The following is a 15,293-nucleotide window of genomic DNA, read 5'->3' on the forward strand; positions in this document are numbered from 1 at the left end:
GGACGTTAACCACCTCGGAACATCCTCCCTTATACGTCACCTGCAGCGCATTCATAATAAGTCAGTGACAAGTTCAAAAACTTTGGGTGACAGCGGAAGCAGTCCACTGACCAGTAAATCCCTTCCTCTTGTAACCAAGCTCACGCAAACCACCCCACCAACTCCCTCAGTGTCAATTTCCTCCTTCCCCAGGAATGCCAATAGTCCTGCAGGCCATGTCACTGGCAATTCTGACGATTCCTCTCCTGCCTGGGATTCCTCCGATGCATCCTTGCGTGTAACGCCTACTGCTGCTGGCGCTGCTGTTGTTGCTGCTGGGAGTCGATGGTCATCCCAGAGGGGAAGTCGTAAGACCACTTTTACTACTTCCACCAAGCAATTGACTGTCCAACAGTCCTTTGCGAGGAAGATGAAATATCACAGCAGTCATCCTACTGCAAAGCGGATAACTGAGGCCTTGGCATCCTGGGTGGTGAGAAACGTGGTTCCGGTATCCATCATTACTGCAGAGCCAACTAGAGACTTGTTGGAGGTACTGTGTCCCCAGTACCAAATACCATCTAGGTTCCATTTCTCTAGGCAGGCGATACCGAAAATGTACACAGACCTCAGAAAAAGAGTCACCAGTGTCCTAAAAAATGCAGCTGTACCCAATGTCCACTTAAACCACGGACATGTGGACAAGTGGAGCAGGGCAGGGTCAGGACTATATGACTGTGACAGCCCACTGGGTAGATGTATGGACTCCCGCCGCAAGAACAGCAGCGGCGGCACCAGTAGCAGCATCTCGCAAACGCCAACTCTTTCCTAGGCAGGCTACGCTTTGTATCACCGCTTTCCAGAATACGCACACAGCTGAAAACCTCTTACGGCAACTGAGGAAGATCATCGCGGAATGGCTTACCCCAATTGGACTCTCCTGTGGATTTGTGGCATCGGACAACGCCAGCAATATTGTGTGTGCATTAAATATGAGCAAATTCCAGCACGTCCCATGTTTTGCACATACCTTGAATTTGGTGGTGCAGAATTTTTTAAAAAACGACAGGGGCGTGCAAGAGATGCTGTCGGTGGCCAGAAGAATTGCGGGACACTTTCGGCGTACAGGCACCACGTACAGAAGACTGGAGCACCACCAAAAACTACTGAACCTGCCCTGCCATCATCTGAAGCAAGAAGTGGTAACGAGGTGGAATTTAACCCTCTATATGCTTCAGAGGTTGGAGGAGCAGCAAAAGGCCATTCAAGCCTATACAATTGAGCACGATATAGTAGGTGGAATGCACCTGTCTCAAGCGCAGTGGAGAATGATTTCAACGTTGTGCAAGGTTCTGATGCCCTTTGAACTTGCCACACGTGAAGTCAGTTCAGACACTGCCAGCCTGAGTCAGGTCATTCCCCTCATCAGGCTTTTGCAGAAGAAGCTGGAGACATTGAAGGAGGAGCTAACACGGAGCGATTCCGCTAGGCATGTGGGACTTGTGGATGGAGCCCTTAATTCGCTTAACAAGGATTCACGGGTGGTCAATCTGTTGAAATCAGAGCACTACATTTTGGCCACCGTGCTCGATCCTAGATTTAAAGCCTACCTTGGATCTCTCTTTCCGGCAGACACAAGTCTGCTGGGGTTGAAAGACCTGCTGGTGAAAAAATTGTCAAGTCAAGCGGAACGCGACCTGTCAACATCTCCTCCTTCACATTCTCCCGCAACTGGGGGTGCGAGGAAAAGGCTCAGAATTCCGAGCCCACCCGCTGGCGGTGATGCAGGGCAGTCTGGAGCGACTGCTGATGCTGACATCTGGTCCGGACTGAAGGACCTGACAACGATTACGGACATGTCGTCTACTGTCACTGCATATGATTCTCTCAACATTGATAGAATGGTGGAGGATTATATGAGTGACCGCATCCAAGTAGGCACGTCACACAGTCCGTACTTATACTGGCAGGAAAAAGAGGCAATTTGGAGGCCCTTGCACAAACTGGCTTTATTCTACCTAAGTTGCCCTCCCACAAGTGTGTACTCCGAAAGAGTGTTTAGTGCCGCCGCTCACCTTGTCAGCAATCGGCGTACGAGGTTACATCCAGAAAATGTGGAGAAGATGATGTTCATTAAAATGAATTATAATCAATTCCTCCGCGGAGACATTGACCAGCAGCAATTGCCTCCACAAAGTACACAGGGAGCTGAGATGGTGGATTCCAGTGGGGACGAATTGATAATCTGTGAGGAGGGGGATGTACACGGTGATATATCGGAGGGTGATGATGAGGTGGACATCTTGCCTCTGTAGAGCCAGTTTTTGCAAGGAGAGATTAATTGCTTCTTTTTTGGGGGGGGTCCAAACCAACCCGTCATATCAGTCACAGTCGTGTGGCAGACCCTGTCACTGAAATGATGGGTTGGTTAAAGTGTGCATGTCCTGTTTTGTTTATACAACATAAGGGTGGGTGGGAGGGCCCAAGGACAATTCCATCTTGCACCTCTTTTTTCTTTTCTTTTTCTTTGCATCATGTGCTGATTGGGGAGGGTTTTTTGGAAGGGACATCCTGCGTGACACTGCAGTGCCACTCCTAAATGGGCCCGGTGTTTGTGTCGGCCACTAGGGTCGCTAATCTTACTCACACAGTCAGCTACCTCATTGCGCCTCTTTTTTTCTTTGCGTCATGTGCTGTTTGGGGAGGGTTTTTTGGAAGGGACATCCTGCGTGACACTGCAGTGCCACTCCTAGATGGGCCCGGTGTTTGTGTCGGCCACTAGGGTCGCTAATCTTACTCACACAGCTACCTCATTGCGCCTCTTTTTTTCTTTGCGTCATGTGCTGTTTGGGGAGGGTTTTTTGGAAGGGACATCCTGCGTGACACTGCAGTGCCACTCCTAGATGGGCCCGGTGTTTGTGTCGGCCACTAGGGTCGCTAATCTTACTCACACAGCTACCTCATTGCGCCTCTTTTTTTCTTTGCGTCATGTGCTGTTTGGGGAGGGTTTTTTGGAAGGGCCATCCTGCGTGACACTGCAGTGCCACTCCTAGATGGGCCCGGTGTTTGTGTCGGCCACTAGGGTCGCTAATCTTACTCACACAGCTACCTCATTGCGCCTCTTTTTTTCTTTGCGTCATGTGCTGTTTGGGGAGGGTTTTTTGGAAGGGACATCCTGCGTGACACTGCAGTGCCACTCCTAGATGGGCCCGGTGTTTGTGTCGGCCACTAGGGTCGCTTATCTTACTCACACAGCGACCTCGGTGCAAATTTTAGGACTAAAAATAATATTGTGAGGTGTGAGGTATTCAGAATAGACTGAAAATGAGTGTAAATTATGGTTTTTGAGGTTAATAATACTTTGGGATCAAAATGACCCCCAAATTCTATGATTTAAGCTGTTTTTTAGTGTTTTTTGAAAAAAACACCCGAATCCAAAACACACCCGAATCCGACAAAAAAAATTCGGTGAGGTTTTGCCAAAACGCGTTCGAACCCAAAACACGGCCGCGGAACCGAACCCAAAACCAAAACACAAAACCCGAAAAATTTCAGGCGCTCATCTCTACTTTCAATACCACTCCTCGATAGAAGGGCAGGTTCTGGTGTCTGGAGAAATCAGAGCTATGTCCCTCATTCCGAGTTGTTCGCTCGCAAGCTGCTTTTAGCAGCATTGCACATGCTAAGCCGCCGCCTACTGGGAGTGAATCTTAGCTTAGCAGAATTGCGAATAGACACTTCTTAGCAGTTTCTGAGTAGCTCCAGACTTACTCGGCATCTGCGATCAGTTCAGTGCTTGTCGTTCCTGGTTTGACGTCACAAACACACCCAGCGTTCGCCCAGACACTCCCCCGTTTCTTCAGCCACTCCCGCATTTTTCCCAGAAACGGTAGCGTTTTTTCACACACTCCCATAAAATGGCCTGTTTCTGCCCAGAAACACCCACTTCCTGTCAATCACACTACGATCACCAGAACGAAGAAAAAACCTTGTAATGCCGTGAGTAAAATACCTACCTGCATAGCAAATTTACTTGGCACAGTCGCAGTGCAAACATTGCGCATGCGCAAATAGCGGAAAATCGCTGCGATGCGACGAAAATTACTGAGCGAACAACTCGGAATGAGGGCCTATATGCACAAATTCCAAAAGAATTGGAACAAAAGACGTCCATTTTGGTGCACAAGAATATTATCAGGAACAGTATTTAAAATATAACTTTTATTAATGTTCATTTAAAAATGAAATGATATCTAAAACAATATTTTATGCTCAAAAGTGAAATTAAAATGATATGAAGAAGTGAAAATGAAAAAAATAAGAAGTGTTAAAAACCAAAGAGTCATCCACAGGTTTTTGTCTGTTACACTATTTATAGTTCAGGATTTTATATAATATATATATTGCTGTTTTCGATATACAGAGTACAGTAACATATTCTTTTTTGCTAAACCAACTAATTGCCACTATTTACATTTTTTATTATTTTTGTATTTTGTGTATGTATCTCTATATATTCCGGAGATTCCCCTATATTATTATTCCCATTTTTTAGTCCGTGTAGGGCTGCTGTTACATTATTCAGCAGTCTCTAGAAATATTGTAATCTCCGTTACATTGATACAATTCAATATTAATATTGAACTTTCAGAGTTAATATCAACTTTCTTCGGGCTGCACCCACTCTGTGGAATGCCCTCCCACGCGCAAACAGACTCTCCTCTAGTCTTGACACCTTCAAGCATATCCTGAAAACTCACCTCTTCAGACAAGCTTATGAAATTCCAGACCCACCCACATAACCTTCATAAGCTTTTCTATCCAATTATATCCCCACTGTACAGTACAGTCCACACATCCAGTGCCAGATTAAGGTCCTGGTGGGCCTGGAGCTGAAATTTATAAAGGGCCTATTGGGGGCTGCTGCAGGGGGTGTGACTACTGATATGGGGGTGTGGTCTGTGCCGTGAGGTGTGACTAGAACCAAGGAGGGCATAGCTACCCACCTTCTTTTACCCACTGCAATCTCCCTCTCCTCTTTGCTAAACAAAAACACAAAAAAGACAAACTATGGTTTATTAATAAAATAAAATTAATGTTATTGAGGTTAGTAATACTCTGGGAACGAAACAAGGCACAAATTATGTGATTCTAGCTTTTTTGTCAATTTTTGGAATAATTACAAAACCAAAACCAGTAACAGCATTTTTGACACACCTCAATATTTGACCAACATGCTCTGGTGCTCATCCAATGCATCAAACAGCATATGGAAGTGGTGGTGTCACTCAGGGGGTAATTCAGATCTGGTCGCAGCAGCAAATTTGTTAGCCAATGGGCAAAACCATGTGCACTGCAGGGGGGGGGGGGGGGGGGGGCAGATGTAACATGTGCAGAGATATTTAGGTTTGGGTGGGTTATATTGTTTCTGTGCAGGGTAAATACTGGCTGCTTTATTTTTACACTGCAATTTTGATTTCAGCTTGAACACACCCCACCCAAATCTATCTCTCTCTGCACATGTTACATCTGCCCAACCTGCAGTGCACATGGTTTTGCCCATTAGCTAACAAATTTGCTGCTGCGATCAGATCTAAATTAGGCCCTCAGTCTTTCAATCACGAAGAAGTAAAAACAGACACAGGGGTGGTCATTCCGAGTTGTTCGCTCGCAAGCTGCTTTTAGCAGCTTTGCACACGCTAAGCCGCCGCCTAGTGGGAGTGAATCTTAGCTTCTTAAAATTGCGAACGAAAGATTTGCAATATTGCGATTACACACTTCTTAGCAGTTTCAGAGTAGCTCCAGACTTACTCGGCATCTGCGATCAGTTCAGAATGACCACCAGGTCCTGATTCAGAGTTGCAAGCAAAGCCAAAAAGAACACAACTGGGCAAAACCGTGTGGGGCTAATATAACATGTGCAGAGAGATTTAGATTTGTGTGGGTTGTATCCCACAAATACTGGACAGCTTCATTTTTACACTGCAATTTAGATTATAGGAGTAAATGTATTACCCTGCGTTATGGGGGAGCGGCTTCTCCCCCTTCTATTACTGTTGCGGTGCTGGCTCAGATAGCGCCCCTGTCCATATCGGCGCTGCTATCTAATGTAGCCCATACACTTGTGAGATATCAGGTACAATCCTTCGATTTCGACCGCATCTGTGAGAGAAATGGAAGGATTGTATGCACATTTTAGGTACCTTACAACGCGATGCGCAGGGGGATCCGGTCTTTATGTTGACAGTAACTAGGTCGACAGGGTCTCTAGGTCGACATGAGTTTTTCACGATTTTATTCTTTTTTTGAACCTTTTCATACTTAACGCTCCACGTGGACTACGATTTTAACGGTAACCTGTGCCGAGCGAAGCTCTAGTGGAGCAAGGCACCTTGCCTGAAGCATGGCGAGCTTTGCGAGGGGACTCGGTGCACTAATTGGGGTTCCCGGTCACTATACGAAGAAAATGACACCAAACCCCCCCATAAAAAACTCATGTCCACCTTTGACCTGTCGACCTAGAGACCCTGTCGACCAATAGTAGTTACTATCTACCTTTCATACCACACCCATGCGTGGGCACGCCGGACGAATATCGCGTCTCATGATAGTATGTGCTGCACTTAATATTTCTCGAATCGCAGTGCGATCGCATGTGTTTTTAAAAACACATGCGATATATCGCACCGCGATGCGTGATTGGCACACGCCGGGAGTGTGACGTGCCCATCACGTGATTATCATGCGATCTATCGCATGATCGCATGGTAATCACTTTGGCAGTTCAGGTGCGATTTCATTGCACCTGAACTGCCGGTACGATGCCCCGCGATGTCACATCGCGGGGCATCGCACAAGTGTATGGGCACTATTACAGATAGCACACAGATATGAGGGGGCAATGTATGAATAGTCAGCATTGCTGACCGTTCTGACACCTGCAGCTGTCAGTTTCGACAGCTGCAGGTGGCGATGCCCATACACCACAGCAGGGACAGAGCTATCCCTGGCTGTGGCGGGCGCCGGCTCTGGACTGCGTAGGGGATCTCGCTTGAGTATGACATCCCGCACATGCACAGTGGAGCCGGCCGGGCAGGGGGAGACAGTGCATCAGCATTGAGCTGACGCGCTGTAAGCTCAGGAGGGCATCGCTGAGGGGGGAGCGCTTCGACAGACAAGATGTTAATACATCTTGCTGATGTCCCTTCCTGCTTCACCTCGGTAATAAGGCAAAGCAGGAAGTGTAATGGTGTGTACACACGGTGAGATTTTTTCTTATGATTTTGACTATAAAATCAAAATCGTAAGAAAAGTTAGTGCAGATCGCAAGGTGAAAGTCACCTTGCGATGCCGATGCGCGGTCCCGCGTGGTCGGCATCACAAGAATAGATAGACTGTGAAGGCAAGTCAATGTTGACTATCTCGTAGAAAAGATAGTTAAAATTGACACTTAGCCAAAATCGCACATAGTCAGTATTGCCAGCACATAGGGGGTCATTCTGAATTGATCGATTTTCGCAGCGCAGCGATCAGGTGAGAAAACTGCATTTCTGCGCACGCGTATGGGCTGCAATGCACACGCGCGACGTACGGGTACAAAGCCCGTTGTGACTGTGCTCAGGTTCTAGCAAAATTTTTCTTCGCACTGACGGCCGCAAGAAGATTGACAGGAAAAGGGCGTTACTGGGTGTCAACTGACCATTTTCAGGGAGTGTTTGCAAAAACGCAGGAGTGTCTGAAAAAACGCAGGCATGTCTGAAAAAACGCAGGAGTGTCTGAAAAAACGCAGGAGTGTCTGAAAAAACGCAGGCGTGGCTGGGCATTCGATGGGCGGGTGTATGACGTGAAATCCGGAAACGAATAGGCTGAAGTGATCGCAAGCGCTGAGTAGGTTCGGAGCTACTCTGAAACTGCACAAACTGGTTTTGCAGAGCTCGGCTGCACATGCGTTCGCACTTCTGCGAAGCTAAAATACACTCCCCAGTGGGCGGCGGCATAGCGTTTGCACGGCTGCTAAAACTAGCCAGCAAGCGATCAACTTGGAATGACCACCAACATCCGTTATTCACAATACACCGCCCAGCGGCGTCCGATCATCACATTACAATGCACAGCGGCGTCCATTATTCACATTAAACTGCACTGACACATCCGTTATTCACATTACAGCGCACGGCAGCGTCCGTTACTCACATTACACCGCACAGCGTCGTCACATTATTCACATTAAAGCGCACAGTGGTGTCACACTAAAGCAGACAGCGACTTTCGTTACTCACATTACAGCACACAGCACCTTCTGTTACTCACATCACCCCGCACAGCGACTTCCGTTACTCACATTACAGAGCACAGCGACTTCCGTTACTCACATTACACCGCACAGTGAGTTCCGTTACTCACATTACACTGCACAGTGACTTCTGTTACTCACATTACAGCGCACAGCGACTTCCGTTACTCACATTACAGCGAAAGCGACTTCCGTTATTCACATTACACCGCACAGCGACTTCCGTTACTCACATTACAGTGCACAGCGACTTCCGTTACTCACATTACACCGCACAGTGACTTCCGTTACTCACATTACAGTGCACAGTGACTTCCGTTACTCACATTACAGTGCACAGCGACTTCCGTTACTCACATTACAGCGCACAGCGACTTCCGTTACTCACATTACAGCGCACAGCGACTTCCGTTACTCACATTACAGCGCACAGCGACTTCCGTTACTCACATTACAGCGCACAGCGACTTCCGTTACTCACATTACACCGAACAGCGACTTCCGTTACTCACATTACACCGCACAGTGACTTCCGTTACTCACATTACAGTGCACAGCGACTTCCGTTACTCACATTACAGCGCACAGCGACTTCCGTTACTCACATTACAGTGCACAGCGACTTCCGTTACTCACATTACACCGCACAGTGACTTCCGTTACTCACATTACCGTGCACAGCGACTTCCGTTACTCACATTACAGCGCACAGCGACTTCCGTTACTCACATTACAATGCACAGCGACTTCCGTTACTCACATTACAGTGCACAGCGACTTCCGTTACTCACATTACACCGCACAGCGACTTCCGTTACTCACATTACAGCGCACAGCGACTTCCGTTACTCACATTACACCGCACAGTGACTTCCGTTATTTATATTACAACGCACAGCAACTTCCGTTACTCACATTACAGCGCACAGCGACTTCCGTTACTCACATTACACCGCACAGCAATTTCCGTTACTCACATTACAGCGCACAGCGACTTCCATTACTCACATTACACCGCACAGTGACTTCCGTTATTTATATTACAACGCACAGCGACTTCCGTTACTCACATTACAGCGCAGAGCGACTTCCGTTACTCACATTACACCACACAGCAATTTCCGTTACTCACATTACAGCGCACAGCGACTTCCGTTACTCACATCACCCCGCACAGCGACTTCCGTTACTCACATTACAGAGCACAGCGACTTCCGTTACTCACATTACACCGCACAGTGACTTCCGTTACTCACATTACACTGCACAGTGACTTCTGTTACTCACATTACAGCGCACAGCGACTTCCGTTACTCACATTACAGCGAAAGCGACTTCCGTTATTCACATTACACCGCACAGCGACTTCCGTTACTCACATTACAGTGCACAGCGACTTCCGTTACTCACATTACACCGCACAGTGACTTCCGTTACTCACATTACAGTGCACAGTGACTTCCGTTACTCACATTACAGTGCACAGCGACTTCCGTTACTCACATTACAGCGCACAGCGACTTCCGTTACTCACATTACAGCGCACAGTGACTTCCGTTACTCACATTACAGTGCACAGCGACTTCCGTTACTCACATTACAGCGCACAGCGACTTCCGTTACTCACATTACACCGAACAGCGACTTCCGTTACTCACATTACACCGCACAGTGACTTCCGTTACTCACATTACAGTGCACAGCGACTTCCGTTACTCACATTACAGCGCACAGCGACTTCCGTTACTCACATTACAGTGCACAGCGACTTCCGTTACTCACATTACACCGCACAGTGACTTCCGTTACTCACATTACCGTGCACAGCGACTTCCGTTACTCACATTACAGCGCACAGCGACTTCCGTTACTCACATTACAATGCACAGCGACTTCCGTTACTCACATTACAGTGCACAGCGACTTCCGTTACTCACATTACACTGCACAGCGACTTCCGTTACTCACATTACAGCGCACAGCGACTTCCGTTACTCACATTACACCGCACAGTGACTTCCGTTATTTATATTACAATGCACAGCAACTTCCGTTACTCACATTACAGCGCACAGCGACTTCCGTTACTCACATTACACCGCACAGCAATTTCCGTTACTCACATTACAGTGCACAGCGACTTCCGTTACTCACATTACACCGCACAGTGACTTCCGTTATTTATATTACAACGCACAGCGACTTCCGTTACTCACATTACAGCGCATAGCGACTTCCGTTACTCACATTACACCACACAGCAATTTCCGTTACTCACATTACAGCGCACAGCGACTTCCGTTACTCACATTACACCGCACAGTGACTTCCGTTATTTATATTACAACGTACAGCGACTTCCGTTACTCACATTACAGCGCACAGCGACTTCCGTTACTCACATTACACCGCACAGCAATTTCCGTTACTCACATTACAGCGCACAGCGACTTCCGTTACTCACATTACACCGCACAGTGACTTCCGTTATTTATATTACAACGCACAGCGACTTCCGTTACTCACATTACAGCGCACAGCGACTTCTGTTACTCACATTACAGCGCACAGCGACTTCCGTTACTCACATTACACTGCACAGCGATTTCCGTTACTCACATTACAGCGCACAGCGACTTCCGTTACTCACATTACACCGCACAGTGACTTCCGTTATTTATATTACAACGCACAGCGACTTCCGTTACTCACATTACAGCGCATAGCGACTTCCGTTACTCACATTACACCACACAGCAATTTCCGTTACTCACATTACAGCGCACAGCGACTTCCGTTACTCACATTACACCGCACAGTGACTTCCGTTATTTATATTACAACGTACAGCGACTTCCGTTACTCACATTACAGCGCACAGCGACTTCCGTTACTCACATTACACCGCACAGCAATTTCCGTTACTCACATTACAGCGCACAGCGACTTCCGTTACTCACATTACACCGCACAGTGACTTCCGTTATTTATATTACAACGCACAGCGACTTCCGTTACTCACATTACAGCGCACAGCGACTTCTGTTACTCACATTACAGCGCACAGCGACTTCCGTTACTCACATTACACTGCACAGCGATTTCCGTTACTCACATTACAGCGCACAGCGACTTCCGTTACTCACATTACACCGCACAGTGACTTCCGTTATTTATATTACAACGCACAGCGACTTCCGTTACTCACATTACACCGCACAGCAATTTCCGTTACTCACATTACAGCGCACAGCGACTTCCGTTACTCACATTACACCGCACAGTGACTTCCGTTATTTATATTACAACGCACAGCGACTTCCGTTACTCACATTACAGCGCAGAGCGACTTCCGTTACTCACATTACAGCGAAAGCGACTTCCGTTATTCACATTACACCGCACAGCGACTTCCGTTACTCACATTACAGCGCACAGCGACTTCCGTTACTCACATTACACCGAACAGCGACTTCCGTTACTCACATTACACCGCACAGTGACTTCCGTTACTCACATTACAGTGCACAGCGACTTCCGTTACTCACATTACAGCGCACAGCGACTTCCGTTACTCACATTACAGTGCACAGCGACTTCCGTTACTCACATTACACCGCACAGTGACTTCCGTTACTCACATTACCGCGCACAGCGACTTCCGTTACTCACATTACAGCGCACAGCGACTTCCGTTACTCACATTACAATGCACAGCGACTTCCGTTACTAACATTACAGTGCACAGCGACTTCCGTTACTCACATTACACCGCACAGCGACTTCCGTTACTCACATTACAGCGCACAGCGACTTCCGTTACTCACATTACACCGCACAGTGACTTCCGTTATTTATATTACAATGCACAGCAACTTCCGTTACTCACATTACAGCGCACAGCGACTTCCGTTACTCACATTACACCGCACAGCAATTTCCGTTACTCACATTACAGCGCACAGCGACTTCCGTTACTCACATTACACCGCACAGTGACTTCCGTTATTTATATTACAACGCACAGCGACTTCCGTTACTCACATTACAGCGCAGAGCGACTTCCGTTACTCACATTACACCACACAGCAATTTCCGTTACTCACATTACAGCGCACAGCGACTTCCGTTACTCACATTACACCGCACAGTGACTTCCGTTATTTATATTACAACGCACAGCGACTTCCGTTACTCACATTACAGCGCACAGCGACTTCCGTTACTCACATTACACCGCACAGCAATTTCCGTTACTCACATTACAGCGCACAGCGACTTCCGTTACTCACATTACACCGCACAGTGACTTCCGTTATTTATATTACAACGCACAGCGACTTCCGTTACTCACATTACAGCGCACAGCGACTTCTGTTACTCACATTACAGCGCACAGCGACTTCCGTTACTCACATTACACTGCACAGCGATTTCCGTTACTCACATTACAGCGCACAGCGACTTCCGTTACTCACATTACACCGCACAGTGACTTCCGTTATTTATATTACAACGCACAGCGACTTCCGTTACTCACATTACAGCGCACAGCGACTTCTGTTACTCACATTACAGCGCACAGCGACTTCCGTTACTCACATTACACTGCACAGCGATTTCCGTTACTCACATTACAGCGCACAGCGACTTCTGTTACTCACATTACAGCGCACAGCGACTTCTGTTACTCAATTTACACCGCACAGCTATTTCTGTTACTCACATTACAGCGCACAGCAACTTCGGTTACTCACATTACAGCGCACAGCAACTTCTGTTACTCACATTACAGCGCACAGCGACTTCCGTTACTCACATTACACCGCACAGCGATTTCCGTTACTCACATTACACCGCACAGCGACTTGCGTTATTCACATTACAGCGTACAGCGACTTCCGTTACTCACATTACAGCGCACAGCGACTTGCGTTATTCACATTACAGCGCACAGCGACTTCGGTTACTCACATTACACCGCACAGCGGCTTCCGTTACTCACATTACACTGCACAACGATTTCCGTTACTCACATTACAGCGCACAGCGACTTGCGTTATTCACATTACAGCGTACAGCGACTTCCGTTACTCACATTACAGTGCACAGCGACTTCCGTTACTCACATTACAGCGCACAGCGACTTGCGTTATTCACATTACAGCGCACAGCGACTTGCGTTATTCACATTACAGCGTACAGCGACTTCCGTTACTCACATTACAGCGTACAGCGACTTCCGTTACTCACATTACAGCGCACAGCGACTTGCGTTATTCACATTACAGCGCACAGCGACTTCGGTTACTCACATTACACCGCACAGCGGCTTCCGTTACTCACATTACACCGCACAGTGATTTCCGTTACTCACATTACAGCGCACAGCGACTTGCGTTATTCACATTACAGCGTACAGCGACTTCCGTTACTCACATTACAGCGCACAGCGACTTGCGTTATTCACATTACAGCGCACAGCGACTTCGGTTACTCACATTACACCGCACAGCGGCAACTGTCATTCACATTACAACATCCAGCAGCGTCTGTTACTCACATTACACTGGACAGCGGCGTCACATTATTCACATTACAGAGTACAGCGGTGTCACATTACAACGCACAGAGGCGTCCATTATTCACATTACACCACCCAGCGGCGTCTGTTACTCACATTACACCGCGGGTGGGGGTGCCGATAGAACTGTTCTATCACAAAAGCACTTTGTTTGCAGGCAGAGGTCAGAGAGAGTAGAGAAGACTCATACTCACCTCTCCTGCTGGATGCAGTGCGTCACTTCCTCTGAGGTCTGCGCAATAACGTCCACGGAGTTTGGCGCGCAGATCTCCTCCTCTTCCTGACAGCCGGGTGGTGTGGGGACGGGACCTCTTCTCCTGTTAGTGGCCGGTGGCCGGAGCGCACAAGGCAAAGTACATTAATTTAATGATGCGTGGGAGGGTGGGGCCACAGATGATGGGCGGGACCACACCCCAATTAGTCCACCAGGCCTCTCCTTGGTAGAACTAATGACCAATCCGGCCCTGGTCACAAGAGTTCTGTCTTGCCCACTGTGCTTGCAGTAAATGAGGAGGGTGAAAGTACAGAGCCACAATTCGCTGCCTTGCACTACTGCTGAATAGAGCTCCTGTCCTGGCAGCAGGGCTGTTGCTGCGAAGTTTGCTGATGAAGCATCTTCACTTGTCTCCTCCGTTCCTGCCATTGGGGACCTGCCAGCAGCTGGACTCCACCACCCACAAGCAATCAAATCGCAGGCAAAATGCCGTGAAGGGGCGTGGCCTAATAGCGCGAGGGGGCGGAGCTACGATCCCGGGCCGTGAGCATGAAAAAAACTTTCCCCCGCATGTGACACTGACCGGCGCTGCCTTGGGGGGGGGGAGGGGGGGGGTTGGGGTGAGAGGAGAGGAGGCTGGTGTTGTTGCTGCCGGAGGGGGCGGGCCCTAGGGGGCGCTGCAGTAGCAGGAGAAAAAATCCTGTTTACAGCAGCATAGACTTAATTTGCAGATACCGTGGGCCTATTTTGGAGGGTGGGCCTGGAGCTGCAGCTCCATCAGCCCCATTGTTAATCCGGCCCTGCACACATCCCTTCCACCTGACCCTCTTTCATCATTGCTGTGATGTGATATCATACAGTCCACCTAGAACCTTTGCAATCTGGTGTACAACTATGCAATAGATAGCACCTATCCTTGTGTACATATGCCTGTTTCCCCATAGAGTGTAAGCTTGCGAGCAGGGCTATGACTGTTTGTTATTACTCAGTTTTGTCTTATCATTGTGTCCAGTTGTAAAGTGCAACGGAATTTGCTGTGCTATATAAGAAACCCTTAATAAATAAATAAATAATAAAATAATTTAATACAATAAATAATTTTTTTCTACCACTCTTTTTATAGTGCAATATTGTACTTAATACACTGAGTTAGCTGCACACCGTGGCTTTATATTTATCTACCCCTTTCAGACATATATGGGTTTGAGTGTAGCAACAAAAAG

The sequence above is a fragment of the Pseudophryne corroboree genome, chromosome 6 (assembly GCF_028390025.1).
Source record: "Pseudophryne corroboree isolate aPseCor3 chromosome 6, aPseCor3.hap2, whole genome shotgun sequence".
NCBI classification, from domain to species: Eukaryota; Metazoa; Chordata; class Amphibia; order Anura; family Myobatrachidae; genus Pseudophryne; species Pseudophryne corroboree.